Genomic DNA, 25704 nt, shown 5'->3' with positions numbered 1-25704 from the left:
GGGTGTAAATCCGTACAAATGCAACGAAAACGCCAACGTGTAGTTGAACACTACGACGCAGGTAGGCGCTGATGTCGCGAGTCGCGATACACTCCCGTCATGTCATGCGTAAGTCGAACGCTAAACCCTATATGAACTTGCATTAATTGAATCACGTTTTGAAGTAAAACTTCTTTAGGCGCGATATGGGTGTAAAAATTTCTTTAAGCGCGACACGGGTGTAAATCCGTACAAATGCAACGAAAACGCCAACGTGTAGTTGAACACTACGACGCAGGTAGGCGCTGATGTCGCGAGTCGCGATACACTCCCGTCATGTCATGCGTAAGTCGAACGCTAAACCCTATATGAACTTGCATTAATTGAATCACGTTTTTTATGTTATGTCCTCATGGAATAAGACTTTTCTTAGAGAATAAATGTGTCATGGAATATAATAAATTTATATTGAATCTCGTTGAAGACAAAATAAAAAAAGAGTGCGCGTAAGGATCACACGCGATTGAAGTAAAACTTTTAATATTGTATGAGTAGGCAATTAAGATAAAAATAAAAAAACCATCATATTTGAATTTTAAAAATCATCTTTTAATAATCATATAACATCAATAATAATAAGATCTCCTGAGCATCGGCACAGCTGTCCTACTAATATTAAGAGTTTTAATATGATGTGAAGCTTTCTTCCTAATTTTGTTACCTATCTTACCGGGAAATTCAAACCATAAACGTAGAAGTTCATCATTATCGCCACGTTCTATGTACACTAATTTTCCCACACAACCATTAGCTAAGCCATCACTTACATCGATATTAGTTGTTATTATGTAAAATTTATTCAGAACTAAAATTATTTCATACGGCAAAGCCCCGGTATCAATAACCGATTTTTTTGAAACTGCTGACGAATGTATGATTGTTGATCTGTCGCATGGCAACCTACATAAATATCCGTGGCAGTAGATATTATTTTGTCTTCAACGAGATTCAATATAAATTTATTATATTCCATGGCACATTTATTCTCTAAGAAAAGTCTTATTCCATGAGGACATAATACAGCAACCTCTTCTTTTGTAAAAAAAACGTGATTCAATTAATGCAAGTTCATACAGGGTTTAGCGCTCGACTTGCGCATGACATGACGGGAGTGGATGCTCGCGACATCAGCGCTTACGGCGTCATAGTGTTCAACTACACGTTGGCATTTTCGTTGCATTTGTACGGATTTACACCCGTGTCGCGCCTAAAATTTTTACACCATATCGCGCCTAAAGAAGTTTACTTCAAAATATCTACTGCCACGGATATTTATGTAGGTTGCCATGCGACAGATCAACAATCATACATTCGTCAGCAGTTTCACAAAAATCGGTTATTGATACCGGGGGTTTGCCGTATGAAATAATTTTAGTTCTGAATAAATTTACATAATAACAACTAATATTGATGTAAGTGATGGCTTAGCTAATGGCTGTGTAGGAAAATTAGTGTACATAGAATGTGGCGATAATGATGAACTTCTACGTTTATGGTTTGAATTTCCTTGTAAGATAGGTAACAAAATTAGGAAGAAAGCTGTACATCATATTCAAACTCTTAATATCAGTAGGACAGCTGTGCCGATTCTCAGGAGATCTTCATCTATTCCAATGAATAGAAATAAAATCATATTTGCCAAAAGAAATCATTTTCTTTAATGCCATTAATTCTTGCTGGAGATTTCAATGTCAATTTTCGTTCAGAAGAATCTCAACCATTAATTGATTTTTTAAATAATAAATTTAATTTAACAATGAATAATTCTCCATTTGAATCAACCACAAGATATGGCACGACTATTGATGCAGTTTTCTCCAGAAATGTACATAGTTTACAAAGCAAAATTTATGTCTCTCATTTCAGTTATTACAAACCTATTATATCATATATGAAATATGATAGCAATTAATCTATCGCTGTTGTTTCAAACAGTGTTATTGATGTTATGTGATTATTAATAAATGATTTTTAAAATTCAAATATGATGTTTTTTTATATTTTTATCTTAATTGCCTACTCATACAATATTAAAAGTTTTACTTCAATCGCATGTGATCCTTACGCGCACTCTTTTTTTTATATAATAACATGTAATTAATAGAAAGATAATAGTTATACATAATCAATATACAATATATAAATATATATTTTTCATTATTTCAGCCTTGTATTAATTACATTGTTTGCAAAACAATTTTTTCTAGTAAGCATTAAATTTTGATAAAATAATAATTTAATTGACTTATAATTTTTCTTTTTGCTAAACATAACAATTTTACAAATATTCATAGTACTCCCAATTGAATTTTTATAACAATAAGGTTATGATACTTTATTCTTCTAACCGCGATCCACTTTTCCCGTTGATTTTCTTTCCACTTAGTTGTAGGAAATGTATAGATTTTGCAGTCACTTTTTCTGCTCTTATTTCTACAACGCACTACACAACAGCTTTTGTGGCCCATTTTTAATTATCTTATTTAAATTTGAAATAAACAAATATTGTATGTATTTTTGTTTAAAATTTCTGTCATAATAGCCTACTTTAATGCTCAAAGTAGCCACAACGAACGCTTCGGTCGATTTGACTTCCCTTTCCATGCCTTCGCACATAGCCAATACAGTTACGTCTGTGGCCGGCTTAACTTCAGAAATGAAAATTTTTATATATTTTTACGTTCTGGAGGTTTCTGAACATTTTGGCAGGGGTTAGCGTAACATTAATGTTATATGATAAAACACATACCGCCGAGAATAAGTGTCTCACTTATAATTCGAATATTTAATGATTAATTAAGGAACTAGCAGATCCTGCAATTTGCTTTAAGGCACGATGCCATATACAACTAATTTCAAGATTTATTTTTATTATCATAATATTATTATATTAAAATTATTTTTTTATATTTATAAATACATACATATTTTATCAAAGTAAATAATTCGCTGCTTGATGCGAGTTGATTCCATTCAAGAAGCGAATCAGCACGCATTACGATCGAATTATAAAAGTAACAATAATAATCTAACGTGTACTCTATCTATTTGTTTTAATGTTAATGTTATGTAGTAAGTTATCAGTTATTGACAATGTGAATATACTATTACTAAAATTATGAATTAATCAATGACTTATTAATGCTTTATTTCTTATGCATGTATTTTTCTTTCGTCTATGGTTCAGCCTGCATTGCCGGTAATCTTCGAGCAAATGTAAATTACTGTGCTTTGAAATGGATTGGTATTCGAATTGGTCGAAGAATGGCGCTAAGATTTCCAATTTCATTGATCTAGCTTGATCTTGATCTACATTGATTTGATCGCCATTTTCTATAAGTTTTCATCGCCTATTGTAGTTGAGATGTGTTATATTTGTTTTTCTGAGATTGTTTATATATAAACATGTTTTGGTGAATACTTTTTCTTTATTATTATGTTAAAATGGTAAAGTGTAATGTACCAAATTGTGATAATTCCAAATATAATAAAGCAATGCATGTCTTTCCGGCATCTAATTATCAGGTATGTATATAATGATGTATTATGCATATAATGAATATGTATCATAAAAATACTATTAAAATTTTATATATATATATATATATATTTGTGTGAAAAAAGATGCTTTCAATTTGGATGCAGAGGGCGAATAATCCTTTAATGAATGACCTAACTCTTCGGTTTGTGGCACAAACAGAATAGTTTTCAAGTCACTGGAGAATGCTCTGATATAGAACCAGAATAAAACTCTAAATACTTTAATACCATTTCCAAAAAATATTAATAAATGATTCTTTTGTTCTTAGTTAGAAGATGAAAGCCTAAAAACGTGAAAAAGATTTTTGCAGCACCCCTAAGATTGTCAAGTCACCTATTCTGACACCAGTTTTCCGCAAAGGTATTTTTTTTTCATAATAATTGCAGCAAAAATAATTAATTAATCAAATATGATATAACAATATATTCAATAGAAGTGCTTGGTGGTATCTGCAAATTGCCGCAGAATGCAGTAATAAGGCGTAGGAGTGCCTTAACACCCAGAAGAAGATGTATGATACATCAAATTTTGTTTCGGGATTAAAAAGGATTAACAAACAATGCAATAATTTAAAGGTAAAATCCAACAGAGTATACAATGTTCTGAAAAATTTTCAAATATTCCGGAAAAGTAAAATGTAAGGGCAAGAATTTTGATATTGAATAAAATCAGGATTAAAACGATAGATAGGTTTGAGCTACAATTACTTACGTTTAAAAAAACACTTATACAGGAACTATTCAAATGTAACTTTATTAATGATTGATTAGATAGCAAAATAACTATTAAATGGAGAGATAATAAAAAAGAATGTCTCGTAAATGAATTTTAATCCTATGAATTTAGTTTTATCTCAATTTGGATATCGATATATATATTTTTCGTTTTTAGGATTATTTTGTCTGGGAAGTATTCGTGCTTTTTTAAAAATTTACTGTTATTTTTATCCTTTTAAATAATAAATTTAAATTACTTGTCATTCGTTCTAAATTTGTCATTCCATCGTCAATGCTCCTGCGCTTTTCACTTCTTAGTTTTTAAGTTTTTAAAATATTTTTATATTAATCATTAAGTAATTAATATTAATAAGTTATTTCTCTTTAATTTGTAGTACTTTAAAAATATGTCTAATATACTTTAATTAATAGTAGTCAGTTATTTCTGTTTAGTTTATAATTTTTCAAAAATATGTCCATGATATATTTGAAAATATATTTTGTATTTCGTATGTTTTGTTCTTATTTCAAATATTAATTTTTTTTCTGATTTTTTGGCTGTATTGATTATATGTACAAATGTAGAAGTAATACCAGGGGTTAATTTACATACTGTACATGTGCTGCCATGTTGTGATTAATTCGTAAATTAAAATGGGTGTAACATCAAATCGCCCGAGATAGCGGTCTATTTATGCTTATTAACTTCCCGTAGGGCAAGTTATAGTAATCGCAAAAAAATCGAAAATGAAAATTTTTATATATCTTTACGTTTCAGAGGTTTCTGAACATTTTGGCATACCTTAGAAAAAATGAATGTATGTGTGTGTGTGTGTGTGTGTGTGTGTGTGTGTATGTATGTATGTATGTGTGTGTATGTATGTGCGGATACAAATTTTCGTCGACGATTTCGGGAACACGGATCAACCGATTTGAATAATTCAAAAAACATTCGATTCGTATTGATAAGGAGACGTGCTGATTAGTTTTTGGCGAAGGCAGGTCCAGCCGTTCCGAAGATACGGGGCAAAAAGTGCCGAAAAACGGTAACTCAGTTTTTAAGAGAACGGAGCGTCCGATATGAATAATTCAAAAAACATTTCATTTGTATTGACAAGATGAAGAATTAATGAAATTTTCATGAAGGCAGGTCTAGCGGTTTCGGAGATATGGAGGAAAAAGTAAAAAAATGAGCCATTTGGCGGTTAAAATTGATCATTAGACATATGCACATCAAATTATCAGATATTTTATAGAGATTTTAACAATAAGTATAAGTTTTTTTTACATTTTTATGTAAACGGGTTTCGTACCAATGCTTATGCGTTAGACGGCGGCGCGGCACTTGCGCGCTTTGACATTTCTCTATGTCTCTATGCAGTTCAAGCAGTACGATTGCTTTGAAAAAAAGTTCAGAATTTGCAAAATATGTCAAAATGAAGAAAACATTTTTCTTTTCAAAAAAAAAATTTGTTTTCAAAAAAAAAAAATTTATTCTTCAAAAAAAAAAATTTTTTTTCAAAAAAAAGTAATTTTTTGTCAAATTTATAGTTTCTCAAAAATCTAATTTTTTTGAAGTAAATTTTTTTCAAAAATGTTATACGTTTTTAAAAAAATAATTTTTGGTACGGGAAGTTCCAGCAATTTGCCTTAAGGCACGATGCCTTAATTGCCTTAAGACAGAATTCCACTTACAGCTAGTTTATCTATGGATCTACTTATGCTTATTTATCTGTGGATTACCGAGCATGATTTGATCTATGAATCTTAGATTCACTCTACGCTCTACTAGCATTCGTATTCTATATACTTCGTTGATGACAGCTGCTTCATATTAATTTCAAGTTCAACAAGTGGTTTTTGATATTTTTAGTTTAATTTTCTTTAAATTCAGTGATTTAGTGGACGATTGATAAAATGGCCTAAATTGGCGATGAAATTATTTATTTTGGTTAGTATTTTGATGGATTGACAATTATTTAATTTAATATGTGAAAGAAGAACAAAGAACTTTGACAGCTCAGAATGGTCAACAGCAAATTTCATAACCTCTGAAACAGAAGCGAAAGAAATTGTTGTAAACATCTTGAAATCAACACGAAGCACTATATATTTGCTTCACATTTATATTTATTGAGTTAAAAATGAAACACTAGTATTAAAATCACAAAATCTGCATTATTTCTATCAGAATCGTCAGCAGCAAATTTCGCCACCAGCGATTGTGGATGTTGGTGTCTATGTAAAATAATTCTGTCAGAATTATGTTTAAGATATTTATGTCAAAAACTTAAATATTAAGATTTAATTGATTTTATAGCAGTATTTTAATTTTTTATACCGAAAAGTTAAGTTTAAAACATATCCTGATAAGCCATGCTCACAAAAGATTTTGCTGCTAAGTGCTTTGCTGCTCTGAAAATCATTTTTTCATTTGTATATATCAGATTATTCTATAATTTCAGATATCGGTGAAGAAATACTAAACATGATGAAAGGTTTATGTGAATATTTTACTGAACAAAACCATCATATATTCTATATTTTATATGAGGCTATACGAGGTAACACAAGTAAAAGATCGTCTAAAGTAAGTACATACATGTTTTCCAAAATGTCCGAAAGATAACAATTTTATATTTTGCTCATGCATATGTCTGTAAAATAAACATCACAAGATTGATGGTAACTGATAGAATATGGTTATCGTTTTTTTCTTTTGCCACATTAATAAAATTAATGAAATACTTACTATTTCGATTATTGCACTTATAATGATTTTTTCTAAAAAAAAATGAAAGTATGAAATTTGTAGTGAAATTTTCTTGTATTAGTAATTTTGTCATTACTGAATTATTCCAAATTATCTATCGATTAATTAATTACTGCCCAGACAACACAAGACATCCTGGAAAACGTCCACAGGATATCCACGCGCGGACATTCATTGTCCCTGCGATAGCCTTACGGATATCCCGCTTATCCTGATCTTATCCGAAACATGTTAATATGTCGCACCTATGGGACGTTCTGTAGGATATCCCGCGCGGGATATTCCGGACATAAACCGGACATGAATAGGATATAATTATGGAATTGTTTTTTACTTTTTAGATGAAAAATAAATTTGGATTAAAAATAAAATAAAAGAACACAATTTCACAAAGTAAACTTTTATTACAAAATAACAAAATCCTGAGATAATTTTATAACAAAATTTAATATATACAACTTTAACTCAAAATAACTTATTTTACAATATTAAAAATATAATTAATTCGGCATTCAATCCTAGTTCATGGTTGATTTTCTCTCCTGAAATAGAAAACAAATGAATAAATGCATATATATGTATATATATGAGTAAGTTCTTTAAGAGCGATACATGAATCAAAATAGACAGAGATTTATAAAATAATCTCTAATTCCAAATATATCGACACAATTTGATGTCATTACGAGTGAATATTAAACTTGGTTTTTTACATCTAAAATGTGTACTCAGCACAAATTTTGCACTAACATTGATACAACTAACCAGTCAATTATCATGATTTTTTTGTAAATAGGAAAAACATATAGTACACATCTCACAAAAATACCTTGTATAATATTTATTGGCACGTCGCAGCCAGCTTTTTGCAGCCTCTGAAACAGTAAACTATGTCTCATGCGGCAAATTTTTCAAAGCAATTCCTGAATTAATTATATATTAGTTTAATTCATAATTTACAACACATCATAAGTATAAGATATATAAATTACCTGTGATGACATCGCAAGGCACTAGATCACAAAATTTATTTTTGCCCTTTCCTCGTCCCTAGCAAAATTCTTTGTCCAAACCATCATCAAAAATGGATTTTCATAGCTGGACTCTGATGGCTAAATACAGAATATAAAGAGAAAGTTTGTTTAGTATATGATAAAGTTAACAAATAAAAATAAATCTATATAAACTTTTGATTACCAATTGTATTTTGATATCTTTGCTCAGAAGAATAGCCTCCATAAGTTGAAGCTCCTCCAACAAACATAGTGGAGAGCATTTCTTCTTTGTTAATTCTCTTTCAAACACAGCATTTGATACAAAATTAGGCATGGCTGCTGGATAAGCTGGCAGGGTAGAAATGTCAGCATTAAATTAAAATTCTATTTGTACTAGTAACATAGTATTTCAAATAACAGTATACAGAAAGCTTTAATTACCATCGTTTATATCTGCCCCCTTTCAATATGTTGCTGCAATATTTATAACACACGCGAACATATAATTATATAGACCACATAAATTTCCACTATTATTACTCAATTTTAGAGTATTTGATAAATAATATTAATTATTTATAACACACGCTCATATAATTATATAAAACAAATAAAATTTCCACTATTATTACTCAATTACTCAAAACTATGACATATAGCGTCTATTGATACGCTAAACCTTAAAGGACGCTCCATGCCTACAGCCTACAGCCGACGCGACGGCGAAGAGAAAGGGACAAACATATACGTTTAGAGGTCTCAAGCCGTGCGCGTATGAGATCGACATGTTCGTGAACCGTTCGTTATACCTGCTCGAGTCCTTTGGTTTTGAGACGTCCCGTTGCATATTCATAGGATATTCATAGGATATCGCGATATTAGGAGATTGTGAGGACAAGTGGGACATTCCCTGGCATGTCTTGTGCTGTCTGGGTGTTGTCTTTCTCGTTCATGTGATTATTTTTACATTACAATTGCAATCAATACTAAGAGGGTCAGTATTAATGATAGTCTTAGCCTTTATTCACTCGGAAGTTTAAGTTAAATTTACAAACTGAACTAGTTGTTATTGGTATTTTGCCTTGAGGCAAGTTACAGGAACTTTCCGATATGTGTAAATAATCGACTTAATCAATAAAATATAAATCAATTTATGAGTGTGGGTATGAAAATGAACGAACACGTTAACTCGGAATATTTTCTAAGAGCAAATTTCCAAAAAACAACAATTTTTATAATTGAACCAGTTCCCGTAGGACTTTAATGGTTCAGTATGTTCATTAAGACCAAGTACTCTATCGTTATACCAAGTATCTAGCGTTATACCAAAATCGTCTAATTTTAATTTTAACAAACGTCAAAAAAACTACTCATTTTGTCAAACTTTGACGAAATTTTAAATTAAACTACTTGTCGTAAGGCTGTAATATCTCAGTAAGTTCTATAAGACCATGATATATATCGCCAAAAAAAGTTTCTTAAAAATCGGCTTAAATTTTTTACAGTTAATTACAAGAAAACGGCTCGGTAGATTTTCACCTAAAACTAATCAGTATCATTCCCAGCTAATATCTTTCGAACAGTTTTTGATTTTTAAAATCGATTCGGTAGTATGAGCTTAAATGAGGACGAAACGTTTAACACTTTTTTACAAATTTCAAAAGAACGGCTCGACTGATCGTCGCACAAAGCTGATAGTCCTCATCGAGATACATCAAATGGTTTTTAACTTCCCGTAGGGCAAGTTATAGTAATTGCAAAAAAATCGAAAATGAAAATTTTTATATATCTTTACGTTTCAAAGGTTTCTAAACATTTTGGCATACTTTAGAAAAAATGGATGTATGTGTGTGTGTGAGTGTGTGTGTGTGTATGTATGTGTGTGTATGTATGTACGTGTGTGTATGTATGTGCGGATACAAATTTTCGTCGACGATTTCGGGAACACGGATTAACCGATTTGAATAATTCAAAAAACATTCGATTCGTATTGATAAGGAGACGTGCTGATTAGTTTTTGGCGAAGGCAGGTCTAGCCGTTCCGAAGATAATGGGCAAAAAGTGCCGAAAACGGTAACTCAGTTTTTAAGAGAACGGAGCATCCGATTTAAATAATTCAAAAAACATTTCACTTGTATTGACAAGATGAAGAATCGATAAAATTTTCATAAAGGTAGGTCTAAGCGGTTTCGGAGATATGGAGGAAAAAGTAAAAAAATTAGCCATTTGGTTAATTAAGTACTAATTAAAAATTAGTACATCAAATTATCAGATATTTTAGCAATAAGTATACATTTTGTTAACATTCCTATGGGTTCCGTACCAATGCTTATGCGTTAGACAGCGACGCGGCGCTTACACGCTTTATATTTTGTCCATATGCAGTTAACTCAGTACGATTGCTTTAAAAAAAGTTCAGATCTTGCACAATAAGTCAAAATAAAAAAAATTCAATAAAAAAAATCTTAATTTTTTTTTTTTTTTTAATTTTTTTTTCAAAAAAAAAGTAATTTTTTGTCCATATATACGTATAGTTTCTCAAAAATCTTATTTTTTCAAAGTACATTTTTTTTCAAAAATGTCAATCGTTTTTAAAAAATTAATAATTTTTGGTACGGGAAGTACCAGCAGGCACGATGCCTTAATTGCCTTAAGACAGAATTCCACTTACAGCTAGTTAAATTTCTAAAATCGGTTCAGGCGTTTTTGAGCAATCGTCGATGAAAGTCTAATTTTGACAAATGCCAAAAAACGATACTAATTTTTGCAAACTTTTGAAAGCTAAACGAGTTGTCGTAGGACCGTAATATTTTAGTATGATCTAGAAGACGATGGTATCTACCGTCAAAAAAAATAATAATAAAAATCGTCGAAAAGAACTTTTTTTAACACTTTTTTAACCAAAAATTAATCAGCACGATTCCCAACCAATATCATTCGAACGGTTTTTGAATTTTTAAAATCGATTCAGAATTGCGGGCTAAAACATGGACGAAAATTTTTTCACTTTTCTGAAAGAGACGGCTCGGCCGGTTGTAGCGCAAAACTGACAAACGATAGTCCTCATCGAGATACATCGAATGGCTTTTAAATTTTTGAAATCGGTTCAGCAGTTTTTTAGAAAACGTCGATTTATTGTAAAAAGTCTGTTCACACACACACACACATACCTTTTCCAAATTTGGTCTTATTCGATTCAGAATAGCTTGAAACGTCGAGAAAACATAAAATTAGCGATTCGGATTTTTTGATGAAAACATAAACTTCTCTAGGAAGTTAATTATTAACTTTGTTATGGCAACGCTATGTTAACCTGTTTCTTTGTATCAAAAACTGTGAAAATGCTATCTATTTACTGTGGATCGTTCGGCAATAGATCGCTTGATCGCTTGATCGCACAGCAAATATATAGCATTTTCACAATTTTGTGGTACCTAAAAACAAGTATAACAGTGTAGCCATAACAACGCTATGTTATCGTCTATTTTATCGCAGAATTGGCTCCAAAATTAGTATTTGATTTTGATTGAAATAGAATACTAAATGTTCTTGAATGTTGGTTACAAAGAAGAGAGACCCTTTAGACCAGTGATTCCCAACCTTTTTTGGGGCCCGCCCTACCCTGAGGTTTCTAAAAACGTTATGCCCCCCATACATTTTTTTTGTTCCTAAAAATCTTAATGATAACTTTTAAGATAAAATCACTATTAAATTGTTATTAAACATCATAAGTAAAATCTTGGAATAAGCCAAAAAACGGATTTTTCAAACTAATTTTAATACTGTCATTTCGAAATTTATTTAGTGCGATACTTAAGCTTGTACGCTGCACAAAGATTTTATATTAAAAAAACATATTTTTTATTTCAAACCCGGAACAGGAATTTGAATCAGGTTGACAACTAAGTAAGGGCGCATTTTTGTTAGAAATTTTTTACGTGGAATTAAATAACTTTTTTGATGACATATTGTTATTTTCCAAAAAGCATCATTATAAAAATACGCGTATAAAACTTCCAGTTTTTATTAGCAAAAACTGAATTATGGACTATATGACATCATCATATATTTTTTTAATTCAAAGGTTTTAATCAAATTGTTTATGGTCAGGACTATTTGGTGGATGTGGAGAAACATTCCAATTAAGCCCCAATAATTTTTAAACATGGCCAAATATGTCTATTAGCCGAATCGATTATTGATTTAATTAAGTTGTCCACAATTTTAACTGGACAATCAGAGCAGCATAAATTGAAAATCACATTTTTTGAGGCTTCGATACCGTAAACTGCACCTAACTTTTTGGATCATCGTTTTTTCCTTTTTAGAAATGAAAATACAAAATATGACAAAAATGATTGTCTTGATTTTCCATCTTTCAACGAACGCTGAACGAAAACTACGCAACCGATTAAAAAAGTATTTTCTGCTGATAGACTGCTGAATTCCTTATTATACAATAAAACAATGTAGACTACCTCAGCAAATCTAAAGATTTATTTGAAGCAATCTAAAAGTAAAAACCACACTTAGTTGCCATTTAAGGATACTATAAGAATCAGTTTGTTTTAAATTAATTTCATCTTTAGCTATAGTTACTGACAATGAGTAAAAAACTTACGTCAAAATTCTGTTTGCATTAAACTTTGCTATCAACTTTAGTAAAAAAATATCACTTTTCTTGTGCATCAATCTTGTTACTGACCTTAAGGCACTTGTGAAGAGCTTTTTGGATCCTTAGAATTTTTGCATTCCGCAACATTCCTTTGATAATGTTTAGTTTTATATAACCAGTTTATCGCATATATCATTTTCAGATTATGATTAGGTAGTTGTAATTTCATTATAAAGTAATGAGGAAAATTACTTAATTCAAGCTAACCTTTTTAAAAAGCCATATCCATGGCACCGGAGAAGCAACGTTAAAAATTAGGAATGTTCCGACCAAACGGGGACAACTTAGTTAGATCTAAGAAGCTTTTTTTTATTAATTGTTTTACTGATGCTATACTGCATCACATTCATATCACCAACATTTTCATATTGCCCCCCTGAACTTACAAATTGCCCCCCGGTGGGGCGTGCGCCCCACGTTGGGAATCACTGCTTTATCAAAAGTTATCCCTAGCATTATCAAAAGTTGATTCTAATTTAAGGTGAAGGTCGATATTAATCCTCGCTCATGCTAAAAACTCTGTTCAAAGTATAAATGTTTGCAGAAATTGATATTAATCTAGAATTTGGTGTAGAGTATTGTATAGGTAAAATTATGGAAGCAATAAATTTAAGCTTCAATAAAAACTTTCAATTCTCTTTAATGGATACTTTATCACTAACTACATTAAATGTGAAACTTACTAACTTATCACCTAATTTTATATTAACATTTGCATAACCTTTTGTATCCATGATTGCACCAAAATCTCCTTAAATTTTAATTATATTATTCCTAAGAGTCCAAAAAAGTTCTTTCTTAATTTCAGGTTGATTACTGAAGTTAAGAAAAGTATTCTACCTCCTCTGCTGCACGTTAGGTTGCTTAAAATAAAACTTAAATTGAAAACAGCAATAGAATCAGGATTACACCCAATCTGATGAAAACTTGGAAGATTATAAAAATAAAAAACCAAGCATGTAATGGAATATCAATGTCAACACAAGGTGAATATACTATAGCATACAAACCGATGTGGGAACTAGGAACAGTAAATGTGCCAAATACTGACCCAATTGTTGAGGTGAAATTTTCTCCTAGCTTTAGCTCGTATGCTTTTTTATCTTGCCCAGTAATACATTGATTAACAATCATATCATACCTCCTACTATCCTAGGTAGATAATATATTGTATATAATATATAATATTGGTCAAGCTAATTTCAACACAATATTTTTACTACTCATATTTTTGTTAAGTTTTTATGGTCAGTACTACTCGATTAAAAATTGTTCATTACTGGAAGTTTTATCCAGTTTTACTATAGATCGACAAAATTGAGAACACCAGCTATATTTAATATATAGGAATATGCTATATATAGAAAATATTTAATATATTGAAAAATGAGAATTTTTAGTATTTTTTTCTGTTATTAAACGATGTTTTTTACAAAAATAATAATACGGTATTATTATACAATGTTTTGACTTGAAGTAACAAAAATTTCAAAAAAAAAAAAAAATCCCAAAGTCATAGCTGTTTTTATTGACCCTGTTTCAAAAAACTGTCCTGGCGGTGACCGTCATTACTCCTTGTAGATTAATCTAAAATCAATCAAATAAAAAAAATAGTTCTATAATTAGATAATCCTGGGCCTGATCGAAGGTTTTCTTTTTTTTTGCAAAAATTAACAAAATGGCAGCATCCGAAATTTTTTTCTAGATTTTTGGGTAAAAAATGAACAGTTAATTAATCTTAAAAAATTGAAGTTTTTGAAAAAATAAAAATCCTTTGATCAGGCCCGAGTTTATCATGTATTCTAAAAGCTGTATAAATTTCATTAAAATTTACTAAGCGGTTTTTGAGTTACAGTGGTCACCGGTTCAAAAAACATAGTTTTGAGAAAAACGCGTTTACAGTTCAGAAATTCGAATTATTGAATTACTTAAACCAAGTCATTTATTTCTGGGCCATATAATAGTTCGTCAGTCATTGTTCAGTCATTGTTCGTCAGTTTCCAAAATTTCCATTTGCTGTTGCCTACGAAGCATTCTGGCCTCCCGAGTATTCTGGTTGGCGCGCTACTTATACTCACAATTAGGTCCTAGGGTATCCATAATCACTAATAATGATTATGTATATGCATTCAGCAATTTGTACGATAGTAGAACTAGTATTCACGGTTTTTAGGCATATTTTTTACACTAGTTGGTTGAAGATTTAATTTTTTCTGATTATGGATTCAATATTGAACTACACATCTTGAAAGTAAATTATCATTGCTGAAATCGTCATAAATCGGTTTAAAAGCTTTTAAAACATCAGGAGGTGAGGGAGAATAATTTTGAGTATAAGTATCGAGCTCTCCACTTGCGTCAATGTACTGGTAAGAGTCCAATAACTCAAAAAGTAATTATTGGATCAACTTGAAATTTTCAGAGAATATTCTCAAGATAATACACTTATGAAAATGCAAAAAAAATAAAAATCGATTTTTCAAAAATTCCAAGTACCCCTAACCCCTTAAAGGACTGCAAAAAATGTTGAAGCTTACGCAGTAACCTGCGGACCACTTCAGCAGAACAAACTAAAATTTGCCACTATTAGTAGAGAATTATTTATAAATCTACTAATTTTTTCAAAAAGAAAACTTCAGTAAGAGTAACATGTTAGTCAGTGTTACAAAGAATTCAATTGAGTACTCTTTCAAAAAAGTTCATATATTTTGGAGAACAAGCAGCATGACAATAGGATTGTGAAAATAGAATTTTGAAATCTTTGGAATGGAGTTAGATAAAGTTGCTCCTATGTAAATTTATCAAAAGTGAGCCAATATAGCTAGTTTTGGCATATATTAAAATGATTATAATGAAAAGTTTGTACGGTACACATTGTAGACAACTAGCTTCAATAATTTTTGTGGCTACTATGTGATCGACAATAATAAAAGATTTATGGTATCATTACAAAATATTGAAAGTTTCTCACATAAACAAAGTCGTCATTTAAGGAGTCCAGGCATGGAAAGTCGAAAAGTGAGCAGAAAACGTGGGCGCTCTATTACAGACAAAGATAATATAGTATCAAAGAGGCCACACAGGAATGTAAATGTTACTAATGAAGACTTAGAATTTCCTAGTGATTTACAGTATAAACCAGATCAAAATGAATTGGATGATACTTGTCAAACGAAGCAATACATTCCTTATCATTTGATTGGACTTATGTATCAATTAGACTTGTCTGTGCTTTGCTTACTTAGAAAGTATAAATATGAACATAAATACCCTTCATTGTCATTAGTGTTTGGAGATTTTGTAATTGACAAATTTAGTAATATTGTTCTCCGCTACAAGGGTAAGTCTATTCATATACAAGTTGAAAATGTAGATAATTATATAGATAGTAATATTAGTTACGCTAGGTTATTTAATAAAGAAAGACGGAGTTCTTCTATTAATAGTTACTTTGATAGTTTTGTTAAACATGTAATTTCTAAGTCAGATAGTTTATATAATGTGAAATACCTTATGGTCTACACTAATTCAGGCTTGGATCTTACAGAAGAAAAGGAATTAAAACAAGGTCGATCCAAAAACTTTTATCCTTTTAAATTTCGTTGTATAAATATAGAGGAATTTGACATTTTTAAAAAAAATTTATTCACAAGTAATAACATGCAAGGGCGTGGATTTTATCAGTTTTCCCAAGATAAAACAACAAGAGAAGAACTCTTAAAGCGATTAATCTTCTCGCCTGCCGTGCAGAAAGTAATGAAAGAAAGAGAGCATTCTCAGGGATTTGAAAAGGAAATAAAAGAAGCATTTTTAGATAAATTAGTATTTGCAGTTAATCAACCTAATAGAGAAGAGCTGAAGATCATTATCAAAAGTAAAATGAAAAAAAATAGTGAAGCTCAAGATGATTACAATTATATAACGTTGCAAGAAGAAGTATTAAGTAATTTAGAAGAGCATAAAAAACTTGGCAACTATATATCTGGGATTATATATGAATTTAATTTATTAATCCTTTTCTTTCATGATATGTACTTGTATAAAAATATGTATTCCATAAATTTTGAGGGAAAAAGCCGTGATACATCTAATAATATTACTATCAATTATAAAGGTAAAGTTACTTACTTAGAAGCTCATATTGCAGATATTATTATTGATTATGGTCAATTATTTCCCTCCAGACAACGGAATAATATGTTTTCTATTGATAAGATTTTTACTCATTTTGTTGAGAAATTAGGAGAAAGAGTAAAATATTTTATTATCTATACTAATGCAGGCCTGGATCTTACGGAAGAAAATGAATTAAAACAGGGGCAATCTAAAGATTTTTATCGTTTGAAATTTGATATTGTGGATATTCGAAAGAAGAAGTATAAAATTTTAAGACATTGTTCATGTATAGATGGAAATGGTCTTTATCAATTTTCGCAAGAGGAAACAACAAGAAAAAAGCTTTTAAGTCTATTAAATCTTCCACCTTCTTTACAGAAAGAAGGAGTACTTTCTTATGAGGATGAAAAACAAACAAAAGAGATATTTTTAGATAAATTAGTATTTGCAGTCAACCAGCCTAATAGAAAAAAGTTGAATAGTGTTATTAGATATAAGATAGATAATGATACTAATATTTCTTATAATTGTGAAGAGCTAAATGAAATAGTATTGCGTTGGCTAGAATCTCATGAACTTGGTCCTGCCAGAAAAGCAGTAATAGAAAAGCTTTTAGAAGATATAAAAAATAATAGATCTAGTTATCAGGATATTCAAAGTAAAGACGTTAATGAGGAAATTAAATTTGCTAAAAGTGTTGTTGGCAGAGAAGGAACATATATGTTTTACCAGTTCTTAAGTTTTTTAGTGAAAGGAGAAGGAAAAAAGTATCTAGAAGTTCTGAAAAGAAAAGTAACAAATCTATCCACTGTATCCAGTGTTTTGCATGGAGCAGGAGATAGTGCTGTAAAAGCTTTTAAAGACTTGTATGATTTTTGGTTTGATGAAAAAGGAAATAAAACGCAATACTTAAAAACTCTGGAAGAAGAAGGAATAAATTTAGCTAATATATCGAGCATTTCGCATGGAGCAAGAGCTAATGCTGCAAGAGCCTTTAAAGACTTGTATGATCTTTGGTTTGATCAGAATGGTAAAAAAACAAAATATTTAATAAAATTACAAGAGAATGGAATAGACCTAGTTTGTGTGTCTAGTATTTTAAGTGGAGCAGGATCCTGCGCTTCTAAAGCTTTTAAAGATTTGTATGACCTTTGGTTTGATAAGAAAGGAAATAGAACACAATATTTGAGAACTCTAGAGGAAGAAGGTATAAAACTATCTAACATGTCCAGTATTCTAGGTGGAGCAGGAAGCAATGCTCCTAAAACTTTTAAAGATTTATATTATCTTTGGTTTGATGAGCAAGGAAATAAAAAACAATATTTAAAGACTCTAGAGAAAGAGGGAGTAGATCTATCTAATATGTCCAGTATCTTGCATCGAGCAGGAAGTAATGCTTCTAAAGCTTTTGAAGATTTATATGATCTTTGGTTTGATGAGCAAGGAAATAAAAAACAATATTTAAAAACTCTAGAGAAAGAAGGAATAGATCTATCTAATGTATCCAGCATACTAGGTGGAGCAGGAACTAATGCTCTTAAAGCTTTTATAGATTTATATGATCTTTGGTTTGATGAGCAAGGAAATAAAAAACAAAGTTTAAAAGCCCTAGAAAAAGAGGGCATAAATTTATCTAATATATCCAGTATTTTAAGTGGAGCAGGATCTAGTACTGCAAAATCTTTTAAAGACTTATATGACTTTTGGTTTGATAAGCAAGGGAATAAAAAACAATGTTTACAAGCTCTCGAAGAAAGAGGAATAAATATATCTAATATGTCCAGTATGTTGCATAGAGCGGGAGCTAATGCTCCTAAAGCTTTTAAGGATTTATACAATATTTGGTTTGATAAATACGGTAATAGAACACAGTATTTAAAAACTCTAAAGAAAGAAGGAATAAATCTATCTACTGTATCTAGTATTTTACATGGTGCAGGAACTAATGCTTCTAAAGCTTTTAGAGATTTATACAGCCTTTGGTTTGATAAAAAAGGAAATAGAACACAATATTTAAAAACTCTAGATAAAGAAGGAATAAACATATCCAATATGTCCACTATTCTAGGTGGAGCAGGAGCTAATGCTCCTAAAGCTTTTAAAGATTTATATGATCTTTGGTTTGATGAGCAAGGAAATAAAAAGCAATATTTAAAGCATTTTATTGAGGAAAAAGATGGGGTAAAACCTTTTACGATGTATAACTTATCCAGTATATTAGGTGGAGCAGGAGCTAGTGCTAAAGATGCTTTTCAAAAATTGCATAGTGTTTGTTTTAATGACGAAGGAAAAAGAACAGTATTTTTAGATGATTTCTATGAGGCAGGTTTTGAGCCAAGTAACGTATCCTGTATGTTATGCAAAGCAGGAGTTCACGTTTCTTCCATTTCAAAAAGATGGCATAGTATTTGTTTTAATAACGAAGGAAAAAGAACAAAACTTTTAGATGACTTTTATAAGGCAGGTTTTAGGCCGTGCGATTTGTGCGCCATATTAAGTGGAGCAGCGGATAGTTTAGAAAAATTTCATGACTTCTGTTTTATAAGAAAAACAAAAAAGTATTTAAACCATTTCCTAAATGAGGAAAAAGGTTTTACACTGAGCAATTTATGCAATATATTGCATGGAGTAAGAGCTAATGTTTGTTCTGCTTTAAAAGATTTTCATGATGTTTGTTTTGATGATGTAGGAAACAGAACGCAGCTTTTAGCTGATTTTTATAAGGTGGGTTTTAAGCCGAATGACTTATCCAAAATATTATCCATGGCAGGAAATAATGCCACTTCTATTTTAAGAAATTTTCATAAAGTTTATTTTAATAAAGAAAATCATTTCTTAGCTGAGAGAGAGTTTTTTACGCCAAGAAGTCTATCTAAGATATTATGCGGAGCAGGAACTAAGATTTGCACTATCTTTGAAAATTTGCATGACTTTTGTTTTGATAAGACAGGAAATAGAACAGACTATCTGGACAATCTTATCGAAAGCAATCCGTCAAATGAGATAATAAACATACTATATAAGAAAGTTAGAAAATCTCCTTCTACTTTCTTAGACGATATATCACTTCAACAACAGAGTACAAAGTAAAGAAAGTGAAGTGGATGCTCATTCAATTTTTTCAAGATTATCTTTTTCAATAGAAAAGGGAAAGGAGATCTTCAATAAGAGGTGCAAAAGAAAATCAGGCAAATTCTTCCTGAAGTTGTTTAATTTCATCAATGGAAAAGCAAGCGATTGGTCTTGAATGAATTTTTAGCCACTTTGACTTTTTCTGCTTCTCTGCTTCTTTTATGACTGATGTGGAAGCTTTCATGTTTAGCAGCATAGAGTTTTTGTTCCAAGATAGCAGCTTCTTTCTGTAAATTCATTACCCTTCCTTCATAAGCTAATAGGGCCTTTTCATTCCAATGGAACTTATCAAATTTATCATATCCTATAGCTTTATTATCATCTGTTGTTACTTCTGTGCACTTAAAGTAAAATGTCAATTTCTCAACTGTTGTTTCTTTTTTCCTCCAGTTTACTTTTTGCATATTTAAGTAGTTGAATAAAGACAAATCAAGTAAGAAGTCAATTTATGCCAATGAAGAGTTTTCTATTCATGCACCACCCAAAAACATTAGAAATAAAGTTGAATTAAAAAATAATCTATAACTAATAGAGGTTGAAATAACTAATCGCTTTAATAACTGATAATAAAACTATTTTAGTAAATAAAGTTTGGGATGTTGATAATATTTTTGGTTCAGATGCAACAACAACAAGGCCATTTGAGACCAGACTTGAATGGTTTGTCCAAAATAGTTAATATTCATATTTTTGGCACAAAGAAATCAAACAAAAATGTGTTACTTTACCATATATGACTGAATCTCATTATGTGTTATTCTTTTGCTGCACCAGTAATTAGTATTTTTGTAACTATAGTTTTTATAATTGTATGTAATTATATTTGTAAATAAATAAATGTTAATGAAAGTATTTATAAACAATTTTTATAGACTCTTTGATATTATTTTATTACTAAAAATATTAGTATAAATATTTTAAAATTGTGAAGTTTTACAGGTTTAAAAAAGTTTTTAATAAAAATCACGAATTCTCAAATTATCAAGTACGGGATATTCCACAATTCGAGAAATTCCAGCAATTTTCCTTAAGGCAAGATGCCATACACCACTAGTTAATAATTTATTTCTTTTCTTAGGAATTAGTAATAGCTAGGAAATACCAATATTAGTATTTGATCAAGATTGTGGCAAAGTATTTGTCGGTGTAAGTAAGTAGATTTTATTCACAACCTTTTCTCCGAAAGTAGGAAAGTGAACTACTTCCTAAAAATGCAGAAAAATTAGATTTTGATATTTGTTTTCGAAATTTCTTCAAATTCTTAAATTGTCTAATATTTTTAATAATTATGAAAGTGATTAAATTATAACAAACAAATTTAGGCGCTAAAAGCAGGTCGAATAGTTATCTATTTATGCAAACCTAATAATTATCTTTTCCTGAAATATTTTGCACTTTCCTTCTATTCTCTATCACGATTTAATTCGCAAACTAGTTGGTTTGGTATTTAGCCTTGAGGCAAGTTACATGAACTTCCCGATATGTGTAAATAATCGACTTAATGAAAAAAATGAGTAAATAATATAACTAAAAGTTCCATGAAAATCGGCTTAAATTTTTTTTCAACAGTTAATTACAAGAAAACGGCTCGGTAGATTTTCACCTAAAATTAATCAGTATCATTCCCAACTAATATCTTTCGAACAGTTTTTGATTTTTTAAAATCGGTTCGGTAGGATGAGCTTAAATATCGATGAAAATTTAACACTTTTTTTCAACAGTTAATTACAAGAAAACGGCTCGGTAGATTTTCACCTAAAACTAATCAGTATCATTCCCAACCAATATCTTCCGAACAGTTTTTGATTTTTTAAAATCGGTTCGGTAGGATGAGCGTAAATGTGGACGAAAAGTTTAACACTTTTTTCCAAATTACGAAGAAACGGCTCGGCTGATCGTCGCACAAAACTGAGAAACGATAATCCTCATCGAGATACATCAAATGCTTTTTAAATACCTGAAATCGGTTCAGGCGTTTTTGAGAAAACGTCGATGAAAATTCTAATTTTGACAAATGCCAAAACGACCATACTAATTTTTGCAAACTTTGACGAATTTTTAAAGCTAAAAACGAGTTGTCGTAGGGCCGTAATATTTTAGTATGACCTAGAAGACTGTGGTATCTACCGTCGAAAAAAAAAATCATAAAAATCGTCGAAATTTTTTTTTTTTTAAACTTTATTACAAGAAAACGGCCCGGCCGATCTTTACCAAAAACTAATCAGCACGATTCCCAACTAATATCTATCAAATGGTTTTTGAATTTTCGAAATCGATTCAGAATTGCGGGCTAAAACGTGGACGAAAATTTTTTCACTTTTCTGCAATTTACAAAGAAACGGCTCGGCCGATCGCCGCACAAAACTCAGAAACGATAGTCCTCATCGAGATACATCGAATGGCTTTTAAATTTTTGAAATCGGTCCAGCCGTTTTAGAGAAAACGTCGATTTACGGCAAAAAATCTGTTCACACACACACACACATACACACACACACACACATACTTTTTCCAAATTTGGTCTCATTCGATTCAGAATGGCTTGAAAGGTCGAGAAAACATAAAATTAGCGATTCGGATTTTTTGATGAAAACATAAACTTCTCCTTCGGGAAGTTAACTAGTTGTGCATGGCATCGTGCCTTAAGGCAAATTACTAAAATTTCCCGTAACATTTTTTTAAATGATTAATTTTTTTTTTAAATACTTTGAAAATACTCTTCTTAAAAATCCGACTTTTTTTATATTTCGAAATATTTTGTGGAATTTGAAATTTTCTTCAGAGCAATTGCGCTGCGTTAGCAGCGTAGAGTTGCAATATCAAAGCGCGTAAGCGCCGCGTCGGATAACCCATAGAAATGTAATCAAAATTTGTGCGCATTATTGAAATCTTTATAAAATATCTGATAATTTGATGTGTATATATGTGGCGACCAAAATTTAACATTATACATATTCCAACCTTTTTTTTACTTTTTTATTGGGTCTCCAAAACCGCTAGACCTAGACGCTCCATATTTTCGAAACTGCTGCCTTTAACAAAAATTAATCAGCACGTATCTCTGTTAATACAAATCGAATGTTTTTTAATTTCTCGTAGAGTAAGATATAGTAATCGCAAAAAAATCGAATATGATTAATTTTTGTATATCTTTACGTTTCAAAGGTTTCTGAACATTTTGGCATACCTCAGAAAAAATGGATGTATGTGTGTGTGCAGTATGTATGTATTTTTGGATACAATTTTTCGTCCACGATTTCGGACGCACAAATCAAACGATTTGAATGGTTAAAAAAACATTCGATTCCTATTGATACGAAGATGTGCTGATTAGTTTTTGGTGAAGACAGGTCTAGCCGTTTTGGAGATATGGGGAAAAAAGTGCCTAAAACGGTAATTCATTTTTTGAGAGAACGGATTACTCGATTTGAATGATTCAAAAAAATTGTAATGACGAAATGAATAATTGATGAAATTTTTGGTACGGCAGGTCTAGCGGTTTCGGAGATACAGTGGAAAAAGTAAAAATAAAATGATATTTGGTGGTCAAAAATGAACGTATGCACATCAAATTATCAGATATTTGGTGACGTTTTTAAAAATGAGTACTAGTTTTTTTGTTAGAATTTTGTTGGGTTTTGTACCAAGATTTTTCATTTTTATAGTTTATTTATGCGGTTCAAGCAAATTTCAAACTTTTCAAAAAAAGAGTAAAGGATAAAATTTACATGAAAATAATATCCGTAATATGATGATTTAATATAAAATAGAAGCAAATAATAATAAAAATAAAATTAATAAATAATATAAATAAAATTTCTGAATAATAAAATAATACTAGAATATACCTAGACTCATAATTGAACTGGAGAGTTCACATTAACAAGACAAAACAGCAGATTGATGAACTATTTAAAAAACATTACTGGCTACTGAATAAACGATCCGAACTGTCGACAAACAACAAACTAATTATTTACAAATGTATTTTGAAACCAGTGTGGTCTTATGAGATTCAACTATGGGGTACCGCCAAAAAAAACAATATACAGTTTATTCAGCGAGTGCAGAACAAGATCATACGGCGAGTACTGAACGCACCCAGGTACGTTCCCAACTGGTTGATTCACCAGGACAGCAACATGATGTCAGTGAATGAAGTAATTCAACAAAAAACAAACAACTACAAAAGAAAATTGACGAACACCCAAATTCCTTGGCACAAAAAGTATTCTCAGAAGCGCGCCCAACCAGACTAAAACGAAAAATTCCCAATGATCTCACAAATTTGTAAACGCTAACATTATTATTATTATTATTATTATCTTACTATTTCCATTATTGTTATTTTTTTTTATTTTATTATTTTTCTAGTAAAAACAAGATAATTTCATTATCTTTCTTAAACATGTTTCAACTGTTAACAACTAATGTTTTCATTTGTATTTCTAGTCAAATTAATTAGCATATTTAACAATATGCTCAATAAATACTAACCAACTATTTTTGTCAATACTTTCAGACATATACAGTGAAGCTGCTGATGATTTGATAATTAAAATTGAACTACAAGAATTATCAATTGAATTAAGACATTAAACAGGAAATTGAGGAAGACCCTGAATCGTGTTCAGAGGATGGCAAAACATGTTTGAAGAGGTTTATGGAATTCCATAGTAAAGATAGAAGAGGAAGTCCAACAGGAATAAATTCAGACTCCTCCTTATAAATGTGACAAGTGTAATCGATTATTTAGAAAGTTGAATCATTTAGAACAGCATATGGTAAAACGTAGTCATAAGTGTATTCACTGTACAAAAATTTTGAAGATGCGAGTGCATTAGAAATACACCTGAGAATTCATACAGGTAAAAAACCTTTTGCATGTGAAATATGCGATAAAACTTACACAGTCAAATATTATTTAATAATTATTATAATTTATTTAAAATCGACATGTTTGCACTCTTGCCAGGCAACAAACTTCAAATTTTAATGTATCCGATAATCAAAAACTAAATATCATGCTAATACTGCAAAGAGACCCTATAAATATCAACTATGCAATAAAGCATTCATAAGATCGAATCATTTGGATCAACATATGCTCATTCACACTGGGAAACGTCCTAATAAATGTAAAATATGTGATAAAACAATCAGAGAATCAGGTACCTTAAGATCAATCACATATGTTGATTCACAGTGGAGAACATTCGTACAAATGTAAATTATGTGATGAGGCATTTAGACAATCAGGTGATTTATAAAAACATATGCTCAGTCACACTGGGGAATATGGCCACACTTGTATGCGATAAGACATTTATGCATTCCAACAGCTTGATGGAACTCATTCACACTGGTGAACCACCACACAAATGTAAAACATGTGATAAGACATTTAGATAATTAAGAACCCTGAAAAAGCACATGCTTGTTCATACCAGAGAGTAATTATAAATATACAATAATCGATTAACAGAACTGACACATGAATGCTTGCGGGAATTAATACTAGTAATTGTACATATGAATTACTTTATATATATTTTATTGATAAATATAAATAAACAATGTTATCAATGACTTCTAATGTATATACTTCATTGTTAATGTTTCATAACGACCATTCTAAATCAAAAGATTGTATAAATTTTATTTCATGACAGATGTTAAAATTGTATGTGAATTTTGATTTTGATGCTTCATAATTT

At 30.5% G+C, this 25704-nt stretch overlaps 2 long non-coding RNA genes across 3 annotated transcripts; one reads left to right on the top strand and one right to left on the bottom strand.

Moving 5' to 3' along the window:
- The first annotated feature begins 6143 nt into the window (after nucleotides 1–6143).
- LOC113363668 lies at nucleotides 6144–25028 on the top strand. 2 transcript variants are annotated; one of them, XR_003365945.1, is made up of 4 exons: nucleotides 6144–6247; nucleotides 6762–6886; nucleotides 13548–13725; nucleotides 24510–25028. It is a non-coding gene; the product is annotated as an uncharacterized LOC113363668 (long non-coding RNA). The 2 variants fall into 2 exon arrangements; XR_003365944.1 differs by having other exon boundaries at nucleotides 13548–13802.
- On the bottom strand, nucleotides 7564–8404 carry LOC113363667. The gene is made up of 4 exons (XR_003365943.1): nucleotides 8267–8404; nucleotides 8062–8181; nucleotides 7899–7992; nucleotides 7564–7611 (listed from the first exon to the last, which is right to left on the bottom strand). It is a non-coding gene; the product is annotated as an uncharacterized LOC113363667 (long non-coding RNA).
- Nucleotides 25029–25704: the final 676 nt, after the last annotated feature.

The sequence above is a fragment of the Ctenocephalides felis genome, unplaced genomic scaffold, assembly GCF_003426905.1.
Source record: "Ctenocephalides felis isolate EL2017-DRISC unplaced genomic scaffold, ASM342690v1 CF-g0.4_SCAFFOLD_00845, whole genome shotgun sequence".
NCBI lineage: Eukaryota > Metazoa > Arthropoda > Insecta > Siphonaptera > Pulicidae > Ctenocephalides > Ctenocephalides felis.
This window is presented reverse-complemented; position numbering and strand designations above follow the sequence as displayed.